Source organism: Leucoraja erinacea, chromosome 9 (assembly GCF_028641065.1).
Source record: "Leucoraja erinacea ecotype New England chromosome 9, Leri_hhj_1, whole genome shotgun sequence".
Taxonomy (NCBI): Eukaryota; Metazoa; Chordata; class Chondrichthyes; order Rajiformes; family Rajidae; genus Leucoraja; species Leucoraja erinaceus.
The window spans coordinates 67,924,854-67,943,032 of NC_073385.1; positions in this window are offsets into that span (position 1 = coordinate 67,924,854).

An 18,179-nucleotide genomic window follows, 5' to 3' on the forward strand; every position below is an offset into this window, starting at 1 on the left:
CAGGGCAGCCGTTGTGACCCTATGACCTGGGCACGTCTCCCTCCTCCAATCACCGCACTCTATCCTCAGTCCCACCCCCCTACTTCCCCCTCTGATCGACACCACCCTCCTCTAATGATCGCGCTGAATCATCATGTCCCGCCCCTATTGCCTGCTGACCGATGTCTCTCTCGTCCAATCGGCGCCCTTGATCAGCAGTCCCACCGAGTTTTAAAATCCGGATTACAAAAAATGGGGGGAGGGATCAACCCCCACCTATCAAAACAGAGGGGGGGGGGGTGTGTCCCCTGCCCCCCCCCCCCCCCCCCCCCCCCCCCCCCCCCCCCTGCCACTGATCAGGGAGGTGACCAAGAACCCAATGGTCACTCTGACGGAGCTCCAGAGTTCCTCTGTGGAGATGGGAGAACCTTCCAGAAGGCCAACTATATCTGCAGCACTCCACCAATCAGACCTTTATGGTAGAATGGCCAGACGGAAGCCACTCCTTAGAATGTTTTTCAGCAGCAGGAATTGGGAGACTATTTAGAATCAAGGGAAAGATGAACAGTGCAAATTACAGAGAAATCGTGATGAAAACCTGCTCCAGAGCGTTCTGGATCTCAGACTGGGGCGGAGGTTCACCTTCCAACAGGACAACAAACCTAAGCACAAAGCCAAGACAATGCAGTAGTGGCTTTGTGACAAGTCTGTGAATGTCCGTGAGTGGCCCAGCCAGAACCCGGACTTGAACCCGATTGAACACTCCCAAGTGGACATCAACTCATACACCTCAACCGTTTTGGACTATATAAAATTCTGCACTGACAACGTCACTACCCACAAAGAGATTAAGAGCTTCCCTAACCAGAAGCCGTGGATGAGCAGGGAGGTCAGACTCCTGCTGAAGGCTCGCGATGCCGCTTTCAGATCTGGCAATGCTGAGGGATACAGCTCATCCAGGGCCAATCTGAAAAAGGGAATTAGGAATGCTAAACTCAATCACAAACGGCGGATTGAGGAGCATTTCCAAAACAACTCCGACCCCAGGCGCATGTGGCAAGGAATCAAATCCATTGCCAATTACCATAAAGTTAACACCCCCCCCCCCCCCAGACAACGCCTCCCTTCCTGACGAGCTAAACCATTTCTATGCTCGCTTTGACCGGGACAACAAAACTCCAGCCATCAAAGTTGCTCCACCCCCGAATGAACAACCCCTCAGTCTCTCCACCTCTGCTGTACAAGATGCACTGAGCAAGGTGAATGAGCACAAAGCTGCCGGCCCCGATGGCATCCCCGGGCGGGTGCTCAGGGCATGTGCTGGACAACTATCCCTGGTCTTCACTGACATTTTCACTGTCACTGGCCCAGGGTGTTGTTCCCACTTGCCTCAAGACATCAACCATTGTGCCAGTGCCAGTGCCCAAACAATCAGCTACAGGGAGTCTCAACGACTTCCGCCCAGTGGCACTCACCCGTCATTGCAAAGTGCTATGAGCAGCTGATCTTGGCTCACCTCAAAGCCAGCCTCCCCCCCACACTGGACCCCCATCAGTTTGCCTACCGGACCAACAGGTCTACAGAGGACGCCATATCGGCAGCCCTACACTCTGCCCTGACCCACCTGGACAGCAATAACACCTACATCAGGATGCTGCCTTTAGGTGCCTTTAACACTGTCTTTAACACTGTCATCCCCGCTAGCTTGATCACCGAACTCAGCGGACTTGGCATCTCCACCTCCCTCTGCAATTGGACACTGGATTTCCTCATCAACAGACCACAGTCTGTTAGGGTCAACAACCTCACCTCCTCCACTATAACACTGAACACCGGCGTGCCACAGGACTGTGTGCTCAGCCCTCTCCTCTACTCCCTCTTCACCCATGACTGCATCCCTAAGAATGGCTCCAAAGCCATCATCAAATTTGCCGACGACACCACGGTGGTAGAGCTGATCAGTGACAACGACGAGTCAGCCTACAGGGATGAGGTCCAGCACCTGACAACCTGGTGTGCCAACAATAACCTCGTCCTCAACTCCAAGAAGACGAAGGAAATTATTGTTGACTTCAGGAAGAACAGAGGGGGCAGACATACCCCCATCCATATAAACGGGACTGAGGTGGAGCGCGTCTCCAACTACAAATTCCTCGGGGTACACATCTCGGAGGATCTGTCCTGGTCCCTCAACACCTCCAAGCTAATCAAAAAGGCGCAGCAGCGCCTTTACTTCCTGAGGAGGCTCAAGAAAGCTCACCTGTCCCCCCAGATCCTGACCAACTTTTACCGCTGTACCATCGAAAGCATCCTGACCACCTGCTTCATGGTATGGTACAGCAGTTGCACCGTAGCAGACAGGAAGGCACTACAACGGGTGGTGAAAACCGCTCAGTACGTCATCGGTGCCCCGCTCCCTGCCATGGATGCCCTCCACCGAAAACGGTGTCTGAGACGGGCCGGGAAGATCATCAAAGACCCCTCCCACCCCAACCATGGACTGTTTGCCCTCCTCCCATTAGGGAGGCGGTACAGGAGCCTCAGGTCTCCTACTAGTAGGATGAGGAACAGCTTCTACAACAACACTATCACATTGCTGAACTCGGAGTCCCGCCGATAGATTTCTCCAGTCTCTCCGTCCACATTGTTTGCTTACTCTGTATTTTTATTTCTATATTGCACTATTACTACGGACTGACGCTAAACTGCATTTCGTTGTACACATACTTGTATCTGTGCAATGACAATAAAGTTGAATTGAATTGAATCTCTGGAGGGACCTGAAAATAGCTGTGCATCGACGCTCCCCATCCAACCTGACAGAGCTTGAGAGGATCTGCAGAGAAGAATGGGAGAATTTACTCAAATACAGGTGTGCCAAGCTTGTAGCATCATACCCAAGAAGACTTGAGGCTGTAATCACTGCCAAAGGTGCCTCAACAAAGTACTGAGGTACCTCAACAAAGTCCTTAATTATGGTTTAATAACGGCAAAAAAAATACTTACATTTTGGAAAAATACATCGATACCAACGCTTAAAATGTGGATTTCAAACATGTCGGAAACCTTACATCTTGAAGAAATGCGATTCCTCCTTACAGACAAAGTAGACCAATTCTTAAGGATTTGGTCTCCATTTGTCGACTTCTTACAAGCATATGGTGCAACTCAAACGTAGAAATGATCTGTTTCAGGATTGGGTGAATGGTGGTCAAGAATAATAAATAGCTATCTCTCCTTTATTCTTCTGCTTTCTACCTCTTCTTTTCTCTCTATTTTCTTTCTTTTCTCCTTTCCTTTTTCACACCTTCCTGTGCCCTCCCTATCTCTTTTCTATTCTCTTTCTGTCTCCTTTTTACTGTTAAAATTAAAAAAAAAAAGAAGCTGTACATGAAATGTAACATGTCAATATATACTGGGTATCTACGGTACCATATTGTATTTACTTCTAATAAAATTAAAAAAATTTAAAATAAATAAATAAACAAAGTACTGAGTAAAGTGTCTGAATACTTATGTAAATGTGATATTTCAGTTATTTCTTTTTAATTACTTTGCAAACATTTCTAAACACCTGTTTTCACTTTTTTAATTATGTGGTATTGTGTTTAGCTTGATGATTTAAAAAAAATGAATTTAATCAATTTTAAAATAAGGCTGTAAAGTAACAAAATGTGGAAAAAGTGAAGGGTCTGAATACTTTTTGAATGCACTGTACCCGACTCAATGAGTTGCTCCTGCATTTTGTGTCTTTCTTTGGTAAACCAGCATCTGCAATTTCTTGTTACTATATCATAGGTAGGAGGCTGTTTAACTAGAAAGAGTGCAGGGAAGATTTGCAAGAATGTTGCCAGGACTCAAAGGGCTGGCTGAGCTGTGGGGAGCAGTTGGGCAGGCAGGACTGAAGAAGGGTCCCAACCCGAAACGTCACCTATCCTTTTTCTCTGGAGATGTTTCCTGACCCGTTAAGTTACTCCAGCACTTTGTGTCTATCTTTGACTATATTCTTTGTTGCACTGGAGGGTGAGAATGATCTTATCGAGGTGTATAAGATTATGAGGGTAATAGATAGGGTCTTTTACCCAGAGTAGGAATCAAGAAGCAGTGGACATGGGTTTCAGGTGTGAGGGGTGAGGGGCAAGATTTAATAGGAACCTTAAGATCAAATTTTTCACACAGGTATATTGGTATATTGAACGAACGACCAGAGGAAGTAGTTGAGGCAGGTACTATAACACCATTTAAAATACATTTGGACAGGTATGTGGATCGGAAAGGTTTACAGGGATGTGGAGCAAATGCAGGCAGGTGGGACTAGTTTGGATGGGGCATCTTGGTTGGCGTAGGCAAGTTGAGCAAATGGCCTGTTTCCCTGTTATATGACTCTATTGCTCTATCTCATTGGAGGGAAACAAGGGGCTGACATTTAGGGCCATTGGATTTTTGGGAACAGCTAATAGAAGAAGTAAACAATTGGTCAATCTGAAGACATGGAAAAAGATACAATATCCTGACTAGTTTAGATTAGAAGCTGAAGAGTCATTTACTTTGTGAAAATTGAACAGAAACATGTTGATGTTGAAGGTCTGAAATAAAAAAACAGAAAATGCTGGGAAGCTCTCAGCTGGTCACGAAGCATCTGTCAAAAGAGAAACAGCGACATTTGGATTAAGTCACCTGGATTGAAGGATAATATTTTTGAAAAGATCATGGCATTGGCTAGTAAAGAAATCAATGAGCTTGTAGTACTTAAGAGCGCATTAGCCATACTCAAACAAACTATTGGTCACGGTGGTATGAAATGTCTCAGATTGAATGCAGAAGTACACATACAAAGCCAAATAGCCAACTCTCCCTCGTGTTTCTTAATCTTTTTTATATTCTTAACATTTTAGCAACTTTAGTATGCAGAAGACACTCTCTATTATAGTTTGGCTATTTGGCTAAAATCATGGGATATTTGAAAATCTATCAATGTACATTTTGAAAAAAGGTCTTGACCCGAAACATCACCCATTCCTTCTCTCCAGAAATGCTGCCCGTCCTGCTGAGTTACTCCAGCAAATCTCAGTTTCCGACAAAAAGTCTTTCATATTTGACATAGAGGGCTTTCTGGCCTCTGAGCGTAAATGGGAACTCTCCTTTCATCCTTCCTCTACCATGGTTTAGCAGCTTTCATAGTAATCTGCAACAGTGGTTGGGGATAATATCTTCCCTATATGTTAATGGCATCAATCAGCACCACCTATATTCAACTGGTGATAGTTACTTGTAAGATTGCACTCCTTGAATATGTGCCATTGCAATCATCAATATAATTAGCTAGATGCACCTAGCACCCAATTTATTACCACATTGTACACACAAAATGAACATATCATTTGTCATGGCAGATTCTAACTATCTGGGTCATGCCCTCTTCTCGCTGCTACCATCTGCCAGGCAGTACAGAAGCCTGAAGAACTACACCACTTGGTTCAAAAATAGATTCTTATGGCCATGAGGTTCTTAAACTGACCTGGAAAACCATAATCCTACCTTAGCGATGGAACACCACAGACTGCCTCTTGCACAACCATAGACTTGTTTTTGTACTAACGCTTTTTTTTGTAGTCTTTTTTCACTGTTTTGGATAATTTATGTCTGTGTTGATGTGATGCTGCTGCAAGCAAGATTTTCATTGTACCGGTACCTTGCTGTACTTGTGCGTATTGACAATAAATACTTGATTATTAACTACAGTATATCTGGCCTTTTGGAAATGGGTGCACCAAGATTTGGAGCACAAAGGAAGGGCATTGTGTGCCTAGGATAAAGGCCCATAGCATGACTCGGACATGGACTATGAAGTAGTTGGTAACAAGAATGCCATACAAAGACCATTTCCAATGAAACATTCTAATAGCGTTATCATCATTAAATTCCCTACCATTAATTTTGAAGGAATCTCCATAGACCAGGCACTCAGCTGGACCAGGCACATAGATTCTGTGTAAGAAAGAACTGCAGATGCTGATTTAAATCGAAGGTAGACACGAAATGCTGGAGTAACTCAGCGGGACTGGCAGCATCCCTGGAAAGGAATGGGTGACGTTTCGGGTCGTGACCCAAAACGTCACCCATTCCTTCTCTCCAGAGATGCTGCCTGTCCCGCTGAGTTACTCCAGCATTTCGTGTCTACATAAATTCTGTAAATACACGAGCTGGCGACAAGCTGGATATCGTTCAGTGAGTGACACCCAAAGATCTTTTAACCTACAAGAGCATGATGGAATATCTCTACGTGGCTGGATGAGGGCAGCTCCAACAAGTTCTGCTGGATGCAGAGAGGATAGTGAGGTGGCACACAGTGTCAGAGAATGTACTATTTAAAATGTCCGCGAGTATCTATACAGGTGCACAACCTTTTATCCGAAAGCCTTGGGACCAGACACTTGTTGGATTTCGGACATTTTCGGATTTCCAAATGGAAGATTTTTAGCGTAGATTAGGTAGGTAGCGCGGGCGGATCGGCTGCCTCCTCCCCGGAGACCGGGGAATCATTGTAAATCATTGCATAAATGTTAGTCAGTTAGTTTGGAGGGATTTTATGTGGTGGTGGTGGTGGGGGAAGGGGGAAACTTTAATTCTTAGTCCCCTACCTGGTCGGCGACTCCCAACATCGCGGAGCTGGGGGCTCCGTCCGGCTGCGGGCGGCGCCGGTTGGAGCTCCGACCCCGGCAACTCTACCCCTGGCTGCGAGGCGCTCCAAACCACCGCCGCCCGCGGCCGGACGCCCGCAGCCCCAGCTCCGCAAATGTTGGGAGTCGGCGGCCACAGCGCTCCGGAGCTTACCGCACGACGACCCGGTAAGGCATTGCCCGCTTCCCGCTGGTATCCCAGCGCTGCGACGCCGCCGACTCCCAACATTCGCGGAGCTGGGGCTGCGGGCGTCCGGCCGCGGGCGGCGGTGGATTTGGAGCGCCTCGCAGCCAGGGGTAGAGTTGCCGGGGTTGGAGCTACAACCGGCGCCGCCCGCGGCCGGACGCCCGCAGCCCCAGCTGGGAGTTGGCGGCCACAGCGCTGCACGGCGACCCGGTAAGGCATTGACCGCTCCCCGCCTCTCCGACCAGGTAGGGGACTAAGAATTAAAGTTTACACCTTCACACACCCCCCCCCCCCCCCTTCACATAAAAGCCCTCCAAACTAACTGACTAACATTTAAGCTATGATTTACAGATGTTTAAGTGTCTCCCCAGTCTCCGGGGAGGGTGCAGCCACTACAGTAGTACAGACCTGGGTTGACCGTGGGTTGTTTCGGGTCAAGTTTGGCGGCAAACGCGAGCTTTGGTGTGCAGACGACATCCTGGAAAAAATGGCCGGTTTTCGGAGTTTTTCGGTTTCCGGAACACCAGATAAAAGGTTGTGTACCTGTATTACTAAAACTAAGATCTTGACCACTTTCCGTTTCATGATTTCTGAAAGAACGCCGTCACTTATGGCCGTCATTTTTGGCCACCTCGCTCAGAGTCCCCCTCCGCTGAGCTGAACCAGAGGATTTTTCCCATCGATGAAACATAAAAGAATTATTAATGTTGAAAAAATGTTGACATTCTCTCTGCTGCCCCTGCTGGTGGGAGGGGGAGGGACTATAAAACCTGGAAGTGTTGTGTCTCAGTCAGTCTCTGCAAGATGGGGGAAGTGAGAGGGTCATGTCTCTCAGTCTGAGCTGTGAATAACACTGAACACATGTCTACTAATGGTTATTTGGGGGTTTTGGGTTGAAGTAAAAAGCACTGCAAATGGTTGTTTGGGGGGTTTGGGTTGAACTAAAAGGCACAGCAAATGGTTGTTTGAGGGTTTTGGGTTGAAAAGGCACTGCAAATGGTTGTTGGTCTAAACTTGACAACTTCCAGTTTGCATTGTATATTGATTTTAGATAAAACACTACCACTTATGGCTGTGATTTTTGGCCATCTTACTCAGTCCCCCACCGCTCACCAGGTGCAGAGGATTCTTCCCATCAATGAAAACTAAAAGTGTAATTAGTGTTTAAAAAATGTTGAGAATCTCTCTCCTGTCAATCACGCCATGAAGCCCACACCTTTTCCAGTGGGGGGGAGGGTTATAAAACCCGGAAGTGTGGGTGTGGCTCAATCTCTGCATGATAGGGAAGGGATAGGTCACGACTCTGTCTGAGCTGTGAATCAACTGAACACACTGAATGTCTACTGAACTGTGAGTGTGGTGTTTTGTGTGGTTTTATGGTGGTTTCACACGGCTTGAAATGGTATGAAACTGCATTTGAATGTGGTGGCGTTGCACACTGCATGAAATGGTATGAAACTACTTGAATTTGGCGGCCTTGCACCCTGCTTGAAGAGGTATGACACTGCACTTGAATTTGGTGGCCTTGCACCCTGCTTGAAGTGGTTGGAAACTGCACTTGAATTTGGTGGCCTTGCACCCAGCTTGAAATGGTAGGTAAATGGATTTGAATTTGGTGGCCTTGCATCCTGCTTTGAAATGGAATTTCAAGGAATAAACGTGAGTCAACTGCCAGCCCACCAGCCGTAAGTGAACTGCCAGCATATCAGGCTTGAGGGACTGAGCTGCCACCCCAATAATCCATTTGGCCCACAACGTCCATACTAGCCCTCTGGAGACCAGTCCCTTCAGCCCACAACACCCATACCAGCGCTCCAGAAAGCCCCCCCCCCACTGGCCACCAATATTGGAATTGGTGGAGAGGTGGAATATTGCGTGGGGGGACCAGCCCCTCCCATGTGAACATGGGACCCAACGGGTCCCACCTAGTCTGGTATAATTTTAAAGGAAGGTCACATATACAAGATAAAGTTTAAGGATACAGGGTTGATCCAGAGAGAAGAGAGATAATACTGTAGATGCATCACAGGATAAAGTCTATGGGATGGAGTCTGAAGATTAGAGATTTAGCTCAGTGGTAATGTTACCCAGGCACTCAAATAATTAAGGAATGACCTAATAAAGATTTTCTAGATTATCAAGGGTTAGTTAGGAAAGTTGTTTTTATTGGCTGGTGAGAAAGTAATAAGAGGTCACACACTTAAGATGATTACAAGAGAATTATGGAGGTTAGACAGCGAACAAAAACATCTTCGCGTAACAGGTGGTTGGATTGTGAGGTTACCTGCATAAACCGTTGCGACAGTCAGATAGATTTTGTAGTCCTCACCTGTGATGAATTATCTTGCCTATCATGCGGAAGTGTAGGAACATTATCAGTGCCCTCCCCTTTATGTTATGCTAACTGATTACAGAAGGTGAGGATTTAAATAATCAACCTTGTGAGAAATTAGGTAGTAGTTATAAAAAAGAAAATTATTTAAAGAATCAAAGCAAGACCATTTGAAAAGGCTGATTGGCAGGATATACAGTCTACTTCTGAGTTATATGGCTTATTGATATGAATTGCAGAAAGAAAATTCGAAAGATTTACTTACGATTGAACTGAAGTTATAGAGGCAAATGGACAGTTCACCAAATGTGTTTCCTTCCTAAAAACAGGTACAGTGCATTCCAGACCAAGCTAGGGAAGAAATTGCAAAGCGCATGGCTAGATATTTGTATAATTGATCGCCACAGGTGAGGTGCTGGATGACTGGAGGGTGGCTGCTGTGCCTTTATTTAAGAAAGCCTGCAAGGAAATGCATTGGAACTAAAGACCAGTGAACCTAACCTCAGTGGGGTAGGTTATTAGAGGGGATTCTGAAAGACATGAACCATGTGCATTCAGAAAACCAAGGACTGGTTAGAAATAATCAGCATAACTTTATGAGTGGGGAAATAGTGTCTCATGAATTTGATTGTGGATTTTGACGGGATGACCAAGAAGAGTAATGAGAGCAGTACAGTAGACAGTGTCTACATGTACTTTAGCAAGGTGTTTGATAAGGTCCCATGGTAGATTATTGTCAAGATAAACCCACATGACAGGTTGGTCTGGAAGGTTAGATCGCATGGAATCTGGGGCAAGCTAGCCCATTGGATACAAATTGGCTTGAAGGTTGAAGATATAGAGTGGTGATAGAAGGTTGTTATTCATACTGGGGGCCTGTAATAAGTGGAGTTAACAATTAGGATGTTTGTGGATGACACTAAAATTGGTGATTTAGTGGACAAAGAAGATTCTAAGATTAGAATAAGATTTTGATGTACAGTGCCAATGGCCCGAGGAATGGCAGATGAATTTTAATTAAGATAAATGTGAGGTGTTGCATCTTGGCAAAAATCAGGGCAGGATTTACACAGTAGTATTGTAGAACAGAGGTACAGGTACATAATTCCTAGAAGTGGAAACATAGGTTGTCAGATTAGTGAAGAAGGCATTTGGCACGCTTGCCCTTGGTAAGGCCTCATTTGGAGTTCTGCAGGAAGGATCTCATTAAACTGGAAAGGTGAAAACAAATGTCATGGGATGTTACTGAGTTTGGAGGGATTGTGTTATCAGCAGAAATTGGTTCTGTTCTTTTCTTCCTGGAGCGTAGGAGGCTGGGTGACCTTGTGCAGGAGTACAAAATTATGAGGGGATGAATGGTCATAGTCTTTTCATCAGGGCAGGACAGTCTCCAACTAGGAGGCATGGGTTTAAGGTGGAAGGGGAGAGATTTAAAAGGGACCTGATGGGCAGCTTTTTTCACACAGAGGGTGGAACTGCCAGAGGAGGCAGTAAAAATTATAACATTTAAAAATTACTTGAACAGGTACATGGATAAGAAGGGTTGGGAGGGATGTGGGCCAGGCATGTCACAGCAGTACTAACTCATTTAGACAACTTGGAAGGCATGGATGAGTTGGACCGAAAAGTTTGTTTCATATCACACCATGACTCTAAGTAGCTCTTAGAGTCTAGAAAACATGCAGACATGGAAAGGTTGCAAATGTTGCTGAAAGACATTCGTTCAAATGAGTCAAACTGAAAGTCTCACACAAATGCACGTTTGGGTTGGGTATATGTTTCACTACACAAATAGTGCCATATAGTGGATAGATTATGTATTACAATGACTGACCATCATTGTTGAACTGTGTTTACATTCCGGACATAAAAAATAGCCCTTTCCTGATGAAATAAATTTAATGATGGCATTGAATTTATTTATTATTATATTAATAATTTGTTTGTTGTATTATTTTAGTATCAGCAAATATGGGTATACTTGGAAGAACACTTCTGAAGAAGGGTCTCAACCTGAAACATCACCCATTCCTTCTATCCAGAGATGCTGTCTGTCCCGCTGAGTTATTCCAGCATTTTATGTCTATCTACACTTGGAAGAAGGTCAATTGTGATACCCAGTTTATAAGATGTACAAAAATGTACAGGCCAGAGATGAACTTGTACTATATATAGAGTGCTAAGCTTAATGAAAAAAATATCTAAAGGTGTTATAATTTTTAAAATACTAAATGAGGCGAGCAAACTTATTGTACAAGGATTGCCTTGCATCAAAATAAAATGATAAGTATATTAGTAAGAGGTAATTAAGTAAAATCAAATTGGAAGTCTTCAATATCGTGGAGGAGGGAAACATAAGGACCTGTGGCATTCTATATTCTGAAATCATGGGAAGAGATAAACTTATGGGTTGCATAGAGAAGATGCAGAGAGCTGGAATATGTAAGAGCGTGCAATTAGAAGGTTGAAGGAACAAGTAAATAAATTTCAGAAGATTACTGACTTATGCCGGATGAATACAATAGAATATAGCAAGATCTTCATGGGGACAGAAAATATTGATTCTATAAACGTATCAAGCTTTCTTACAGGATATAAGCCAGGATATAAGCTTTCTTATATCCTGGCATCCCAACGTCCAGAAGGAATACTGTTGTTTTGGATGAATGAGCTAAAATCATCAGAAAATCATAGACGTTTATTGCCACAGTCTGAACCTATGGATTATTTTAAATCTTTCACCCAAATTAACCATCTTTCAGCTAAGGGAAATGGGTTCTTCTTATTCACTCTGGCCGGGTGCATAACCTTGAACATCTCAATTTAATCAGCGTTGAGCAATACCTGTTCCAAAGGAAGCAAATCCAGCTTAATTTCTCACATGTGACATTCACCAGTCATGGCAATGTGAATGCAAGTTTCTTCCATGCTCTTTCTCTTGCAACCGCATCTTTTTTGAAGTATGGTGATTTGAACTGTATGTAGTTTCCATCATGTATAGTCTTTGTCTGGATAGCACACAACAACAAGAAATGTTTCACTGTACACATGACAATAATAAACTAAACTAAACAAGGTTTATATTTATATAATTCCATCATTCCTATCCTCCAATCTCATCATGACCAATGTTGCTACATCATCCATTTCCACAAAGGTTGCCTTTTTGTTTTCTACAAGCTATAAACTGTGTTTGATTTCTTGGTCAGAATGTATTTATAAAAAGTATTTGGGCTTTCCCAGCTTTTACATGATTATTTATTTTCATATTTTTTCTAAACTCTCCCAATTTTCTTTCTAATTTTATGTTTACACGTTTATATTTCTTCTTCTTCCGTATGGCGGGCACAGCCTAAAGTTGCAGGACAACTCGTTCTATTTGATTTTATTTACTTGTGCACGCCCGGTTGATTGCATTCGTTGAAACAGGGCGGACCACGTGATGGTTGCAATCTCCCACCCCTCCATGCTATTATATTATTGAACTATTGAGTTGACATAAGCTTCAAACGCTATCTACTTTGTGCCACCACACATTATAAAGGTGATTAGAATCCCCTGTCTCAGTCAAGGGATGTGCCTCACCCTGTTGATCAAAGTTCAGAATCTGGTGTTACAAAGAAGGAGGAGATATCTAGAGGCAGAGAATGGGTAACAGGGAGGTGAACAGGTGGAGAAAACAGAGAGTGGATGTTAAACTGGATGTTAAAGTGGATGTAATACTACTTGTGGTTATATGGTGGCGCGTTCCGAAGCAGCGGCTTTGTGCTCCCAAGTCCGATTCAATTCGGAGCAGCCCGGTACAGAACGTGGCTGTGAAAATAAGGTATTTAAAAACCTCAGAACGCCAAGAGAGAACCCCTAGAAACCATAGGAAGAAACTCACCTCCAGGACCAGGAAATCCAGGACCAGCATCGCAATCCCGACGGGTCGCACATTGTATTGTTGTATTGTATTCAAATTTATTGTCATTGTCTCAATTTGAGACAACGAAATGAATTTCCCTTACAGGCAGTATCATTAAAAAAAATCACAAAAAAATAAATACATAAAAATAAATAATAAAACATATTAAAAATAAAATTGAAATTGAATTAAAAAAAAAAAAAATGGAGCTGCACAGAACTGCTCAACATCGGACGTGGCTGCTAGAAACTGGCTTGTGAGTACTACAGCACCCTCACCAAAATCCCGATGGAGCTGGGCAGAACAGCCCCCTGGATCACCACTCCGGAGGGTAGGAGATGGAGCAAGCGCCGGGAGCGAAAGCAGAAACGTGGAAAGCGAGCGGGGGTGCAGGACAGGCTACGGAGGGCTCCACAAAGACCATCGCTCCCAAGCGTCTTTCTGGCGAATGTCCGGTCACTCACCAACAAGCTGGATGAGGTAAGGCTCTGGATCAACACCCAGCGATCCCTGAAAGACTGCTGTGTGCTGATCTTCACAGAGACCTGGCTCAGTGCGCTGGTTCCCGATGGGGCTGTGGACCTAACCAACCGGTCACTGCATCGTGCTGATAGAACAAAGGACTCCGGTAAGAGCAAGGGTGGCGGGCTCTGCATCTACATCAACAATGACTGGTGCACCAACCACACTGCAGTAGAGAGCTACTGTTCCCCAGACCTGGAATACCTACTGCTTAAATGTAGGCCGTTTTACCTGCCTCGGGAGTTTACTGTGGTTATCATCATGGCCATATACATCCCACCACAGGCTAATGCTAACCTAGCGCTAGCACAGCTGCACTCGGCCATCAGTAAGCAGCAGGATGCTCACCCCGACGGTGCCTTCATTGTTGCAGGGGACTTTAACCAGGTCGACCTACGAGCCGCACTCCGCAAATTCCACCAGCATGTGCAGTGCCCTACCAGGGGCTCAAACACACTGGATAAAGTGTACACCAACATCAAGGACACTTACAGAGCTCTCCCCTGCCCATCCCTGGGACAATCCGATCACCTCTCACTGTTTCTACTGCCTGCATACAAACCCCTCATCCGCAAGACCAAACCTGCAATAAGGACGGTCAAAATATGGCCCGAGGACGCCACCCTACAACTCCAGGACTGCTTTGATCGCACCGACTGGGACCTGTTTGCACAACAGGCAACCAGTGGTACAGAGGTAGACTTGGAGGAGTACACATCCACTGTGCTCTCCTACATCAACTGCTGTGTGGAGACTGTCACAGTGGACAAGCAAATAAAGATGTTCCCAAACCGGAAACCCTGGATGAACAAGGAGGTTCAGGATCTGCTAAGGGCACGCAACAATGCCTTTAAATCCAGGGACACTTCTGCCTACAGTGCGGCCAGGTCGAACCTGAACAAAGGCATAAAAAAGGCCAAAGACATCCACAGGCAAAGGGTGGAAGACCACTTCAATACCGCGGACACCAGAAGCATGTGGCAGGGTGTCAGGGACATCACTGACTACAAGAGCAGCCCCGCCTGCCCCCACGGTGATATCACACTGGCCAACGAACTAAACACCTTCTTTGCCCGCTTCGAAACTGGCAACACCACCAGGAGTGGAATAACCCCGGCCATGGCGGAGGGACAGGCCTTAACACTGAGCACTCAGGAGGTACAGTGCGCTCTGCGTAGGATCAATCCACGCAAGGCTGCAGGCCCGGATGGAGTCCAGGGAAGGGTACTAAAGGACTGTGCTGTACAGCTGGCGGAGGTATTCACGAGAATCTTCAATCTATCTCTCTCTGGCAACGGTCCCCAAGTGCCTGAAAACAGCCACCATAGTGGCGGTGCCGAAAAAATGTCCAAAGTCACCAACCTGAACGACTACCGCCCAGTTGCCCTAACTCCAATCCCAATGAAGTGCTTCGAAAGGCTTGTCCTTTCCCATATCAAATCCAGCATCCCTGCCTCACTGGACTCTCATCAATTTGCATACAGGGCAAATAGATCAACAGAGGATGCCATCTCACTGGCTCTTCACACTGTCCTGACTCACCTGGACAGACACGGCACGTACGTGAGGATGCTCTTCATTGACTATAGCTCTGCATTCAATACGGTCATCCCCACCAAGCTCACCACCAAACTCCACCAGCTAGGCCTCAGCTCGCCGATATGCGATTGGATCCTGAACTTTCTGACGGAGCGACCGCAGGCAGTGAGACTGGGCCCGCACCTGTCCTCCACTATCACCCTGAGCACCGGCACACCACAGGGCTGTGTACTAAGCCCCATGCTCTACTCCAACACCATCGTGAAGTTTGCAGACGACACAACAGTGATTGGGCTGATCACCAAAGGTGATGAAACAAAATACAGAGCAGAGGTGCAGAACCTGGCGGACTGGTGCGCACGTAACAACTTGTCACTAAACACCTTCAAGACCAAGGAGCTGATTATTGACTTCAGGAGGTCCCATAATGGAGAATACGCCCCAATCTCCATTTATGGGGAAAATGTGGAGAGAGTGTCCAACTTTAAGTTTCTGGGCACTCACATTTCAGAGGACCTCACATGGTCCACCAACACCGCTGCGCTGGTCAAGAAGGCACAGCAACGACTGTTCTTCCTGAGGACATTAAAAAAGACTGGTGTGTCCCAACAGCTGCTGACAATGTTTTACCGCTGCACCACAGAGAGCATATTAACATATGGCATCTCTGTGTGGTATCTCAGCTGCACGGAGGCGGTGAGGAGAGCTCTTCAGCGCGTCGTCCACAGAGTGCAGAGGATCATTGGGACAGAGCTACCAGCCTTGGAGGGCATCTACCACACACAGTGCCTCAGGAAGGCCGTCAGCATCCATAAAGACTCCTCACATCCTTGTAACGGACTGTTCGAACTACTTCCCTCCGGCAGACGTTACAAGGCCTTCTATGCCCGAACTTCCAGACTCAGAACCAGCTTTATTCCCAGAGCTATAGTGGCTCTGAACCGGCCCTGCTGAGTGCCCCCCATCCCCCCTGGACTGTCTCCCTTGGATGGTCACGACACACAGCTTATTTATTTATTTTACTTTTCTTTTACATCGGTTGGAAGCTGCATACTAAATCTCGTTGCACTGATGTGCAATGACAATAAAATATATTATTATTATTATTATTATTATTATTATTATTAAAGAGGAGGGTGGGCAAAGGAAATTATGGAAGTTAGATACTGTCACTAGATGCTCAGCAGAGACAGTATACAACTGTCCTAATTCCCTTTACCCATCCTCCTTTTTAACATCCACTCTGTTTTCTCTATCTGTTCACCTCTACTATCCCTTCTTTGCCTCTTGATATCCCCGCCCTCTTTGTATAACCAGATTCTGTTTCTTCCAACACTCTATTCCTTCAATCTCTTTCTCTGTTCTTCCTTCCCCCACTTGCTCCCTTCTCTCTTATCCACAAGATTCATCATTTCTTCCTTTTCTGTACCATTCTTATTCCTCTTCCATATCTAACCAGTTTTGAGCACCATCCCTAATTATTTTATTCGCAGCTCAGTAGTTATATGCCCGTGTGCTAAAAGCAACGTAGGGACCACATTTCCAGTGCAACTTCTTGAAGAGAAAGAATAAGTCTGTACAAGGAGGGCGAATGATTAAATCCAAATGGAAAAGAGGATGAGTCAGTTATAATGAGGCTGATGTACCAGCAGAAGGTGGAACTATTATTCATAGGTGCTTTTAAAATTCTGAAAATCATTACTGTCAGTGAGAGCTTTATGTAAAAAGTGGCAGACAATCACAGGACTCATAAATGTCACATTATCTTAGTAATTTACTTGGCTAACAATTTAGAAGATGAAAGGTACATGTCAGAACTTCTTATCGAGTTCACATCACAAGATTAGAAATTGTTCAGCCAGAGCTGAACAAACTTCTTGGCATCTGCATACAATTGCGTCTTGCCCTTCTTGAGCTTCTTGTGCGTGGTGGTGGAAAGATTGGCGGAAACAGGGCCGCGACCTGAACGCTCTTTCCTTGACCCCCATGTCAGAACTGCATCGTTCATTCTCTTTTGCCCTTTTCAATGCTTACTTTTTCTCTAATGTCCTCTAATGTTACTGATTTAGAGTTTGAGCAGGGAATCACTTCCCTGACCTCTTGCACTCCCACTCTGCAGTTGGATACCTACAACAGCCTGAAAATGGTTAAATTGACCTGACCATCAATTTTATATTCCTTTTTATGCGAACAAGCATCATCTGCATTCCGCCCCTACACCAAGGAACGTGCTGCCTGGTGATACTCCTGATGCAATGAAGTAAGAAAGAACGTCTTCTTTGATTTATATTTGTAATAAAATTATATTATTTTAGATTAACTTAAAAGAACATAAAGTGCTCATATGTATGGTATCTGATTTGAGAAACCTGTGTCTTATCCATGAATATAGATACTTATAGTATCCAGGGAACAAATCAATGATATTCAGATGCTGTGTTCCAGTTCCTCGGGTATGAATTGGGCAAAAATAAATCTAAAATGAAACCAGAAAGCTGTAATTGCCAAGCAGATCAGACAGGCATCATTGGAGTGATCAACACACTTGATGTTTTAGTCTGATGACCATCTGATGAAAGGTCGCTGACCTGAAATGTTAATTTTGTTTCTCTCCACAGGTGCTTCCTGACATATTTCCATGTGTCCTTTTGATTTTAAACTAGATGAGGGAGCACTAAAAATAAATGTATATCGTACCATAATATATTGTCCAGGTTAGTGATGTGCTCTGTACTCTATGATGTCTCCATTCTGAATAAAGGGTAGATGGAAAATTCTCAAGATTCTGAAGAAAAGGAATATGAAAAAAAAACAGAAATTGCAACCAGCAGGACCCTGCTGCTTGAGTTATTATGGATTAATGATTTGCTAAACTCATATTACTTAATTTTAAGCTCTACAACATTTAGCCAGGTCCATTCACGTTTCAAAGATGTGAAAATTATCCCCATCTTCTGTATCCTTTTCCTAATGAGAACCATGAGACATAAAATTGCAATTGAAGTCTGTTTTCCTTTAACAAATTCAGTGTAA